Genomic DNA, 12,155 nt, shown 5'->3' with positions numbered 1-12,155 from the left:
TCAGCCTCAAAATATTCAACCTCAATACAACCATAATTTATATTTGGACAGAGATCCCGTCATCACATACATCATCCTACTCCATCTTCACAAGAAATCCAAATTCTAATCCTGCTTCATCATGGTGCTACTTTCTCACGCTTGCACACATTTAGCCCTACTCAACCTTGCACTCTTGCAGACGTGCATCTTGATATAAAAGAAACCAAAAAAATACAAATGGTTTTTTGAATTTTCAATCAATTTGAAGAATAATCCATGTAAGATTAAGCTTAGTATTTCACAATACTTGACAATCGATCAAATCGCCCAGCAATAACTTGGCTTGCTGTCCCCCATTATTGTTAGTACCCCCTTGGAACTTGTCGCTTGGGATTTTATGGGCCCCTTCCCAAGTTCTATCGTAGGTAATCGCCCTATCATCTTGAACAGATGATCAAAAATTCCTAAACATCAAGCAAATTCTGCATCGGCATATTGGCTCAATGAACTGATCATCTACTCTTTATTGCCATCAATCCAGCTACAGAAATGGGTAATGGACACACCACCCCATTCCTTGCTGGGTAAAATGCCACACATAAGAACTCCACAGTATCACAAGCAAACAAGTTGCAAAAAAGGTTTTCGAAAGCCCTTCGACCCTGTCACAAATACTTCTCAACCATGTCATCTATCAGATAGCAAGTGAGGAGCATGGTAGAACACATTCACGTGCATCGACAACAACTATTTCTAAGTACATAAGTACATCAGATGTGTATTTTCATGTGACATGTTGCATACACATTCAAATAGTGTCTGCATGTAGGCATGCATTGACGTCAAGATGGGGATGTATTTAAGTTTCTGGACATGAGATGCAGCAGAAACCATGAAATCACACATAGTCTCAATTGCATCCATAGCCCAAACGTACCTGCACTCACCTGTACTTAAATTCGCATAATTTTCATGAGTTGAATGCCTCCCATTGACAGCCTTGTAAAGTTCCAAGAGTAGCCAAAGTAGTTGTAAAGTTTACAGCTGCAAAACCCAATTGCACTTATTTCTACATATGGGACTCCACATTGTCACAAACAGAAGAGCCTTGGAAGCAGAAGGGAAACCCTTGGTATTTGCCGATCCCGCAACAAGCATGATCCACTGTAGGATACCCTGCACATTCCATCCTCAAAGAGTGAACCATAGATTATACATCCATGCGGCTAGAACTAGAACATACAATTTACAAAATCATATGGACCCAAAAGAACACCCAATATATGAGCAAAACATATAGACGCGCAATACATCAATGCATTAATGTTCCAGAGAAATGTGTCTCAGCTTGCAATTGTGGCCTTTGTTAACATTCAATAATGCTGGTTAGGAGCAAGAAGAAAAGGAAATATTCTGCCTAAAATCTGGGTCAAATAGTGTGCAATTTGAGAAAAACTAGCTTAAAACTTCAGAAATTGCCTCTTTAAAATATGTATATGGCTCAGACAATAATTCCCCATATCGCCATCGACAGCAAGCACATTGCTCAGACTCACTATGGCCAGCAGATGCAAGCAACAATGGACTATTTGCAAAGAATAGAAATAGGACAAGTGTTTGATAGAGAAGAGAGACATACCATAGGTTGAAGGGTTGTTGCAAACATGCAACAATGCTATGTAGGCATCTTGGAAGGCGAACTACATGCCAGGTAGGGTGTCTGGAAGTGCCAAGAATTGTGACCTCCAGGGGTCATTGAAGTCCTTGGCCAGCTTATTTATCGATGCAACACAGGTCCCATTTATAGCCTTGTAAAATCTTGACTGTCCGATGCAACAACCAAAAGCCCCCAGGCCAACCACCACCACTCTCCGCATGCCCATGTTATACAGCTCCTGGAACAAACATCTCTTTCTCGGATCATGAATCTGAGTATGGTTTCTTGGGCATATCCTGTCCTATTCTGAATGCACAAAAAATATTGTTTGCAAGTTCATGGCTGGCGCTATACGCTTGAATTCCAAAGGTGGCGGAAGAAAAATTGACACCATACAAGAGCTTCACACCTTTTGTTCAGGGATCTGAGTAGATGGGGACGAGGGGAAGCCCTGATTTTAGGGCTGCAACACAGAGCACATAAATTCACAGTAACATAAATGGGCCCATATACACACATGTCTCTGCATTCCACTAATTTGAGCCCAAAATTGACAGATATTATATGTCTATGCTACACATACATAATCCATCATCACATTCCACTTGGGGCCAACGTTTCCACAATCACAGAAGACCCCCCAAGGTCATATAGGATCATGTATCCATTCATGAAGCGGCCTGTGGAAGTGTGGGTAGGAAAGTCCAAGCCATAGGGTGGATGGTTCTCTTTCGTAGTGTGCACAACCAATTAACAATATCATGTGGAAACAACACAAATGTTCATGGCAGTTTTGCTTCTACAAAGGCACAATTCCATCAGAACCACATACCTAAAGTCAATGGGAAGATAGAAGTCATAAGTAGACTCTAGCTCGCTCAAGTCTAGTATTTGGCTGTTGTACTCAATGCACGGACGATCGAGAAATGAAAACAGCATCTGTTGTGGCTGTTAAACATCTGTTGTGGATATCATCTATATTTACTGCATATGTCCTTGATCACTAGTGCGGTCCTCAGCTGTCTAAGAATCACCACCCTTTCATAATACTCAAAATGAGGATGTCCTTTGAGCTTCAGATTCTTTTGAATGGCTCCACATCTGTCGGAGGCAGGAGAGCTGCAAAAGCATCATCGGTGCCACAAAGCTGGCTCGTGTACGACCACATGGTACATCTTCAAAGGAAATCTTGCAATTTCTCCTTGGACAGGTGATAGCACCTTGCATATGATTCACAACACCACCTCTTTCATGTTTGAAGTAGCATCCCCGACACCTTGAAATGGCACCATATGGACCTAAGATAGCATTGGGCAACACAATCGCACTTCTATTTGGGAAGGGCATAATGTTTCCTCCTGTATGCCATTCATGTTGGGGAGGTATGTCCATGCCATCCACAGGAAGGAAGGTCCATCTTTAACAGACCATGCATTAGTCCTATCAAGGCAAGATCAAGTTGTTCATTGGTCCTCCTTGCCTGAAAAGCTCTATATTAACACATTTTCCACATACCTGCTCGCCATTTAAGGCAGCCCATATAGTTTCTGCATCGCGAGTGTTGTTTCCCCATATTCCCTGCACGATCGAGAGATTCAAAGCGTAGGATTTTCACTGCCAACATCTTTAGAATAGGCATAATCTTTGAAGTCTGCAGGTTTCACAGTTCTTGTGTCCGGCCACTGTCTAAGTTCCTGGGCTCGAAAAAACCAAGGTTTCCCTACAATTAAAGTTTACCTCTAGATTTAAATTTGACGGTGAAAAAAACCTACAAATTTTAGAAAAATGAATAGTGTAATATAATGTAAAAAACCTTCAAATTTAGTCAACTTACGTCTACTGATTCTCATACGTAGGTTTGACAAGTTTTTTGAAGAACGTTACTTTTAATCTAAGTCTCATCAACATCACAAACTAAGTCCTTAAGGTGGGAATACTTGAGTATAACAATAAGAATAAAATGAGCTGTAGATGTTGTTACTAGCGTAGATTAGAAGAGAGGAGCTCGAGCTAGGAAATCCTACGCTTGCGCTCTAAGATTAGCCACCGAACTCAACAAAGGCGTTCAGGTTCTGCCGCAGCTTGTCAAGGACATGGAGCAAGTGGCTTTCCCATTTGTCGGTGACCTCATTTCCTGGTTCTCATGACCTGACATACTTACAAAGTGACGCATGCGTTATCTCCAGCATCGGGCGGATGCCATTGTGACTAGCATCATTGCCAAGCGCAAGCAAGCCATGATGCAGGATAATACGCCCAAAGATGACCTTCTCCATGCCCTACTCAACAAAGAAAGCGTGGGCTTCATCACCATGGATGAGATCAAGAGCATCGTAATGGTGCTCTTTGCTCCCATTATCTCTGTGGACATGACAATGCATGCTGCCCTTATCAAATTCAATCTTAAAGAACTTTTGGTGCTTTCTGAAGTGCACCACATTTGGCATACATATCGACCAGGACAGTGCCAAGCACCACATCTCTTTTCAATAGCCTCTAACTAACAATATCATCATGAATTTTTGTATCCATATCAGCATCTTGTGTAGAGCCACATGATTCAAGATGAATGCATAGGTGATTGCATCTAGAGAGCAGTGTGTTCCAAGAGACGACATTTTGGACAGAAAGCTCCTCAAGAACTTTTTGTGCTTTCTCAAGCACACTACATGTCGATCACTAGGGTAATCAATTTCATGAGCAAGAAACCAGTCTTAATGGGTTTCCTATGATAGTCATGATCATCATCTTCTTCATATGTATCCAAATCAAAATATTCATCAGGATACCACCCATCAACAGATCTTGAAATACGAGGAGCATGATTTGACAAAGCTCCCACCAGGAACATATCAACTAAAGCACCACCAAGAACAACATCTTTCTCTAACAGTTCGTGATGACCAGCAATCATAATTTGCATTCTCTCACCCATGTCAACATCTTGCATAAGGCCACATTTCTTCTAGGTGCCATTGTAGGTGACTCCACCTGGAGAAAGGCCTTCCCTTTGTGGTGCAAACAAAACAATGATTCCTTGCCACAACTATGTTGACAATACCCTGCGATCAACAGATTCCAAGTGAAAACATTCCAAAGAAGAAGTAACCCACTAAATTAGATATCAATCAAATCCTTGCCAAGTTATGGTACTTGATCCACCATACTTCAAAGCAAATAGAGCGTAACATATAAGACATGTTAAAACAATAAACCAGTCTAACATATGAGACTCATTTTGGAACAATAAATCCCCAAGTTTTTAACAAGAAACAAAAGAACTTCCTCAACAAAACAAGGGAAGTACCAAAGCACACCACCACTACGTTGCAAGAAAATGTTTATGTGAGACATGACATAACTTCACATGTTTTGGGTGAGCCTATAAACATTTCAGCACTTCTAAAGTACGAAAGGAGGAAAGTCTCTTTCGGTCTTAGGAGTTTTGAGATAAATTCTTGTTTGCCAAATACCTGCCCAGAAAAACTCTATATATTGAGATATCATGTCATAAAATCTATATCTAACCAATCCAAATGATTTCCTCACTTTAAAACGATCTTAGTATAGGAAGATAAAAGGGAAAATGGTATACCAAAGAGCAATGTGCAATAAGTGCTTCTAGATTTACCTCAGCAAGGGACGAAGAGGCTATGGAATGAAAATCCAACCAAGAGCCATGCTTCAATGCTTAAGCTTGCCATCTTCTTCATCTTCATTACTATGCTATTATACTATGCTAAGCAAGAAGAGTGATGATAAGTGAGGAACTATTTCTTTCTCCTATGAATGACTCTTCTTCCTCTTCTCTACCCTCATTCCCCGCTAGCTCTCTGCACCTTCAAAGGTGTTTGAGGCCTTGGGACTGAGGCTTGGGATAGTTAATGCTTTTTGCAAAGTTTATGTTATATATGTTCGCGATGCATGAAGCTTTCCATCTTCATAGCATCCCCAAGGTCACAAGGAACACAAAGATTGCATTGTACCAAGTCTCTCTTGATGGGAGAATCTATAATACAAAAGTCTTTTGGAAGGGGGACCGGCTCTAAGTAAATCCGGTCCTCAACTGTTTTAATGTTCTCTCTATCTCTTGCAAAAGAATTGTTCATGCCAAGTTAATTAAGCACTATGTTTATGTTGCTACCATCAATTAAATTCACCCCCTATGTTCTCAAAGTAATCTGACAAAAATTCTCACTCTAATTCTCTTAGTTCCGCTATTCCCAAAGTTCATAGGCCATTTCCATTACATATCATCTCAATAGAAAGCTGCAAATGGATTGGTTGTCTGCACAATAGATGCTTGCATGATTCCCTTGTGTGCACACTCTTTGTGGAAGCGGGGCATCCCAAACAAGTAGTAAAAAAAATATATTGAAATAAATTCTATATCCATTTAGTATCTAAAAATAGTAAATCACTCCAACATGAACATCTCCATTGACTTTGCCCTTGGCTATAGCTACAATCATATCAATTTTTTTATTTCTCTTTCCTTCCAAATGGGCCACAAATATTCATGGATCATTCTTGAATATAGCCACGAAGTCTGTTGTCTTTCTTAGTTGACTGCAAATGTTAAGAGAAAAAAATTGGATGAATATGCTTCATTCCAAGCTTTGTAGAGAACCCACAACCTCCCATGGTGATAGACTTGGCATCATCTGATCTCTCATTCATGTGCTTGTTCTTCATGCATGTTCACACCAGTCTTAGCAAATAATGCATGTTATTCCACTCACAAAAATTACAAATCTAGTAGTGTCCTTATGCAACTACAATGTGCACTCATGTAAGCACATACAATGTATTTGATCTACTAACAAGTGTTTGCTTCACGATGCTCTGATCACATATGGAAAATTGACAATTGATTTAGGTGAGAGGTTTGAAAGTTGTGAAAGAAAAGGGTTAATTATAAAATTTTGACTCGTTTATATAAGATAACCGCATGAAGGCAGATTGGTTTGCTCCACATCTTACCTCATGTCATAGAATTTCCTCGAGGCTTTATAACATCTCTCCCTCAAACCTTTCTATGAACCGCGATGACGATGCAACAGAATTGGAAATTGGAGTTAGTTGATGTGTGAAGGAGAGAACTTTGCATTTTATAATAATAAATCAAAGATGCAAAGACATGGCTTTTGTGCATCGGGATTCTTTTGTATCTTTCCTTACTTTTTAAGATTACATTATCACATTATGTGTGCAATTTCAATTTTTTGTGTACCTTTTGACTTTAATTTTAGCTTGCTTTATGACACTATTACTCCCGTTATAGGCATCATTTCCTTGTGCTGGTAAGATTGGACTCAAGTTAAATGATAGCTAGTCTCTCGACCTACATACCCAAATCTTGAGGTAGCATATGTAACCAAACTACATCATGTGATGCCAATACAACACCCTTGTACGCATCCTAGTATTTATTCAATAAAGCAATTATGTGTTGCACCTTGCTACTCCATGTGATGGATTTTAGCAACGGGCAGTAAACGACCTTCAGTGATGCTATTTTTAGCATCACTGAACAATGCTTCATTTTTTTGATACACATATCATTTGTATATGCACTTTTGATGTATTTATAGGCTCTACATGAGTTTCAAATTGTATGTTTGACTCTACCATGATGCCTAAGAGCTCTACAGATGCACACAATTTTATGCATCTCATGGGCGGCCGAACATTTTGTTTATGCCCTTGGTATAAAAGTAAAAGTTAGGTCATTTTTCACTTATTCTTTTGCGAGTAATTAATCTTTCATGCAATCTTGTGAGGAAGGTGGAGATGGTGATGCATGTAGTGGAGCTTCCTCTTATGTTTCCACTCTTTTGATTGGCTGAAATTGACAGTTGAGTACTCTTCTGCTTCTAACTCCCGGACCGTGTGATTTGCATTAATGGTGTGTGGTTAAGTGTTAATTAGTCTCTAATTATTTCTTCCCACTCTCATTTTGCTTCTCCTTTGATTGATTGGTGAGCTCTTTGAGCTTTTGATCTATGTGTGAGTGATGAATGAGTGTGTGCACCATTGTCCTCTTGATTTGTGAGATTAGAGAGTAGGCATTAAGTAGCACACTATTTGCATTGCATTTCCTTCTTCTTCTCTCTCACAATTTAGATCCGCTTCTTGAATTTCTTTTGACTCCATGCTTCCATGCACTAGTCGGGCTTTGGTCCTCCATATTCACATTATGTCGATGGATTGAGCTATGCTACAACCCGCCAACATTGGTGCCGTTGTCAGGGATCAGTTGCTTAAGCTAGCGGAGTCATTAGTGTATAGAAGTCCCATTAACCATCAATCAAAGTATTTTAGGTTTTCAATTAGGTATTGGTGATGGTGAATGGCTGATTTGTGAGGAGATTTTGGCTAAGAAATTGGCTAAGAAATTGTATGTATTTTTCATGTTTTCCCCTCTTTTTCACTAGTTTTGACACTAATTTGTGACTAATTTACTAACAATTTTTGTGCTAAACATGTGTGTATACTTAATTAGAGGCTCGTTAATCGCTCTATTGAAAAAAAAAATCAAATTTTAATGTAGATTTGAGTGATTTTTAGTGTGTAATTAAGGGTTTTTTACTAATTATTCCCTCTATATTACTCACTAATTGTATCACTTATGGCATGTGCGTTTAATGCTACGCATTGAAAAATCTTTAATTGGATGTGCACTCATTAATCTTATGCATTTAATCTGGTTGAAATGGAAGCTACAAATAAGATTTTGTGTTGGTGTCTGTGGTCATGGTCAAAGCGGTTTTAGAAGTACACACACACACATACACCCTAGTGGAGTGAGAATCTGATGAAATTCTTGACGTAAATGTGAGTGTACTAACCCATTCAATTTTTTATTTAGGTGGAGCTTTCAATTGAAAATTAGACACAACAAAATTGGTTCAATTTTGTGTGTATTGGGTATGCGTCTATGTGTAGGCAAAGTCAACAAAATTGAGTGCAATTGTGTGACAATGTTGATGCCAATTGACTGATTTGAAGCTATCAGAGGTTTATGGTCATCAAATTGATTATGGTGAATGGTTTTAAGTTTACAAATTGCATCATTATGCTGTCAAAATTGCGGTAAATATATGTGTGTGTGAGCTTGTAAGTGTGTTAATTGTGCATGTTTATACGCTGTCAAATTGCTTTGAATGATTGAATAGATGTGAAAATGAGATGGTGAAACTACTAGTTTGATATGATTGCTAGGCCAAAGTGGCAAAAAGTTTAATTACACCACTAATTAGACGAACTTTCGGGTCAAATTTGAGTCAAAACAGTAGAAAACGATCCAAAACGGTTCAAATTTGAGTGGCGTATTGATAATTGATTGATTGGATGATGTAATTACATTTCATAGTGTTGCAAGTTGAGTTAAATTGGATGCATAATTTTTTTTTAAAAAGCAGGACTATTTCTTAACTTTTTCTTTTCTTACCAAAAAAATGTGAAAATAGAAAACCTGATGTGAAATGCCAATCTAGAACATGATTTGTGACTCTATGACTTTTTCCTACTTTTTTGGCTATTTTTAAAACATTTCTAGCGTATTTTTACAAACTCGGGAATTTTTTTCAAAACTTTTATATTAAAGAAAACCCCACACAAACACACACACACACATCACATTCTACCACTCCCTCTCTCTTTTTTTCCATTTTTTTAAAAGAAAATGCGTGCACACATACACACACACACACACCCCTTCCAAAAGGCTCTTGTATTATAGTTTCTCCCATAAATAGAGACTTGGTACAATACAAGCTTTGTGTTCTTTGAAACCTTGATGGTGCAATGAAGATAGAGAGCTTCATGCACCACAATTATGCCTGTAACTTAGCTAAATGAAAGCACTAACTTGTCCCCGGCCTCAATACCAAGACCTCAAACACCTTCGAAGGTGGAGAGAGCTAGCAGGGAATGAGGAAAGGGAAGAGGACGAAGAAGCATTCTTACAAGACAGAAATAGTTCCTCACTTATCATCACTCTTACTGCTTAGGATAGCATAATAGCATAATAATGATGATGAAGAAGATGACAAGATTAAGCATTGAAGCATGGCTCTTGGTTGGATTTTCATTCCATAGCCAAGAGTGTTGATGTAGGCTCTCAACTTCTCAACAGGCTTGGAGAAGGAGATGAAGTTCTTATACTTAGCACTTCACACAATGAGAGAGAGAGAGAGAGAGAGAGAGAGTAAGGGTGTATATCTTGCAAGAAATCCCCTAGTTTCTTGGATCGACCCCCTCTTTTAGCTCATTCTTGTAGCTCATTGGATTTCTCAAGCCTAGCCAATCACAATCTTTGGTCACAACTAGCAATAGAGGTAGCCTTTTAGACAAGTGTCCTCCTTTCCCCTTTGAGAGAGAGGGCTTGTAAAAAACTTAAACAATTAATTTAATTAATCTAAAATCTCATTGTCCCTCTCTAAGGGTCAAGCAATAGGCTTTAGACACACTATGGATGCAACTTAGCTAGGGCCTTGACATGTGTCCTATTTGCCTCTTTGAGCAAGGGGTGCACATTCGGTGAGGGGAGGGTCATTCTATCTAATCCCCTACTTGTGTGGCTTGCCCCGTCCTTTGTTGGCATTCTTTTGAATTTCAAGCACCTCAAGCACAAGGCTTGGCCCCAAAGTACCTTAAGCACCTCAAGAACCTTAGTCATCATGCATGAGTTTAGCAAGAGTATAGGATCTCTCTCTCTCTCTCTCTCTCTCTCTCTCTCTCTCTCTCTCTCTCTCTCTCTCTCTCTCTCTCTCTCTCTCTCATCATGCCCCTAGCTTCAAGGTCTTATCCCCTCCTTATAGAAATTGGTTTTGACTTCAAGCACATGCCTAGCTTGACCATGCATCTTAGTCATCAAGCATCTCAAGCATAGGCCTAGCTTAACCTAAGGTCTAAAGACTTTTACAATAAACTTTGGAGGTCTTTAATGAACTAACCCTAAGGTCTTTTAAGATCCATTATGCACAGATTGTTCTTCAGTAGACCATCTCCTTGTGAGCCCTTGCAGGATGAAATCATCTCCTTTTGGCCCCGTTGTGAGCTTGGTCTAAAAACACATTTCTTCATTCTAGCTCTTCTTCCCCTTTTATCTTCCCTTATGAAATTATCAGTTTAACATGAGAAAATCATTGGGGTAAAACTAGATTTAGAATTTATGACACTGTATCTCATTTTTTAAACCTTTGGATGTATTGTTAATATTCATGTTCCCAACGAAATACGAAGGAAGCTTGATGCTCGTGGTCTTAAACTTACCTTCACCTAGAAGCATACAATTGTTTGATATTCAAGCCACAATTTGGAATTTATGTGAATAGTCTCTATACTATATGAAATTTATATGAACACTCCCTATCCCTCAAAATCATGATAACAAGTGTAAAACAAATAAACAACATATCTAGCACAATAAAACACCATATGCATAGTTCAACTTCCAAAATCGTTACAAAGCACAGGGTTTAAGGTGTACTAGAATTTATAGCCCCAAGGATATAAATTTCTTCTCAACTCATAAAGCCAACTTTATGGATAAGAAGCTATCCAATTGTATCAAATTTTGATAGTTGCTTGTTAAACAAGAGATAAAACATTCCAATTACCCAACCAAGTAGCTTGTTTAACTGCAAGAGATAAACAATTTCAACAACCAAGTATTAACCAAGCAGCTATCATATCTAGATAGCTGCTTGTCTAACAAGAGAGAAAAGATTCAAATTACCCAACCAAGTGTTGAGTACTTTAATTATATAGCTAGAAAAGAAAACAATGTAAAACTAGGTAATGGATCTCTCCATTATGTATGAGAATAATCATTTAGGTTATGAATTAATTGTTGTTGTGCTCACCCTTCTCAAAAAAAAAAGGAGAAAAGAATGAAGACAAGAGGATTATATTCAATTATGTCTCCATATTATTGAAAATGCAAGCAAAGCATGCATAGGCATCTCCACATTCCCCTGCAAAACCTTTGTAGCCTATACATTCTTAGTCCATTCCATCAAGGCACCATACCAAAGGTCACATGTGTCCATATGGAGGCCTCATTGCACCCCCCCCCCGGCGGTGTTTTGTCAAGACCATTTTCACCCATGTCATAAGCGCTTACAGTCGGTTAACTAATGATCATGATGTAAGAATGAGCAAAGCACAAAATTTTTTGTTGTCCACAATAAAGTTTTGCAATTACTTATGTGAGAATGGCCTAGTGTACAATTTTGAAGGCATGAGTACCGAAAAGAGAAGATGTTATTATAGAATTAGAATAGAATACATAGTTCTTTATTTATTACATTGTACCTTTCAGGGGGATGCCTTGCAGGTGATACAAATTTGTTAGGACGCATGGGACTAACTACAAACACTAGAAGACAAGTGCCATTGGCACTACAAGCAATTCAATGTTGGTTAAGTGTCGTATCGTGTCGGGAGGTTGACCGTGTGGGTCTTTTAATTCCTAAGAACTAGTAGGGGGTGCCGATCACCAAGTTAC

General features: G+C 38.7%; 1 pseudogene; it reads right to left on the bottom strand.

The window, feature by feature from the left end:
• Positions 1–300: 300 nt before the first annotated feature.
• Positions 301–2,578, bottom strand: LOC147443992 (uncharacterized; annotated as a pseudogene).
• Positions 2,579–12,155: the final 9,577 nt, after the last annotated feature.

The sequence above is a fragment of the Adiantum capillus-veneris genome, chromosome 13, assembly GCF_014529385.1.
Source record: "Adiantum capillus-veneris isolate H3 chromosome 13, ASM1452938v2, whole genome shotgun sequence".
NCBI classification, from domain to species: Eukaryota; Viridiplantae; Streptophyta; class Polypodiopsida; order Polypodiales; family Pteridaceae; genus Adiantum; species Adiantum capillus-veneris.
The sequence above is the reverse complement of the archived record's forward strand: the minus strand, read 5'-3'. Positions and strand labels throughout refer to the sequence as shown.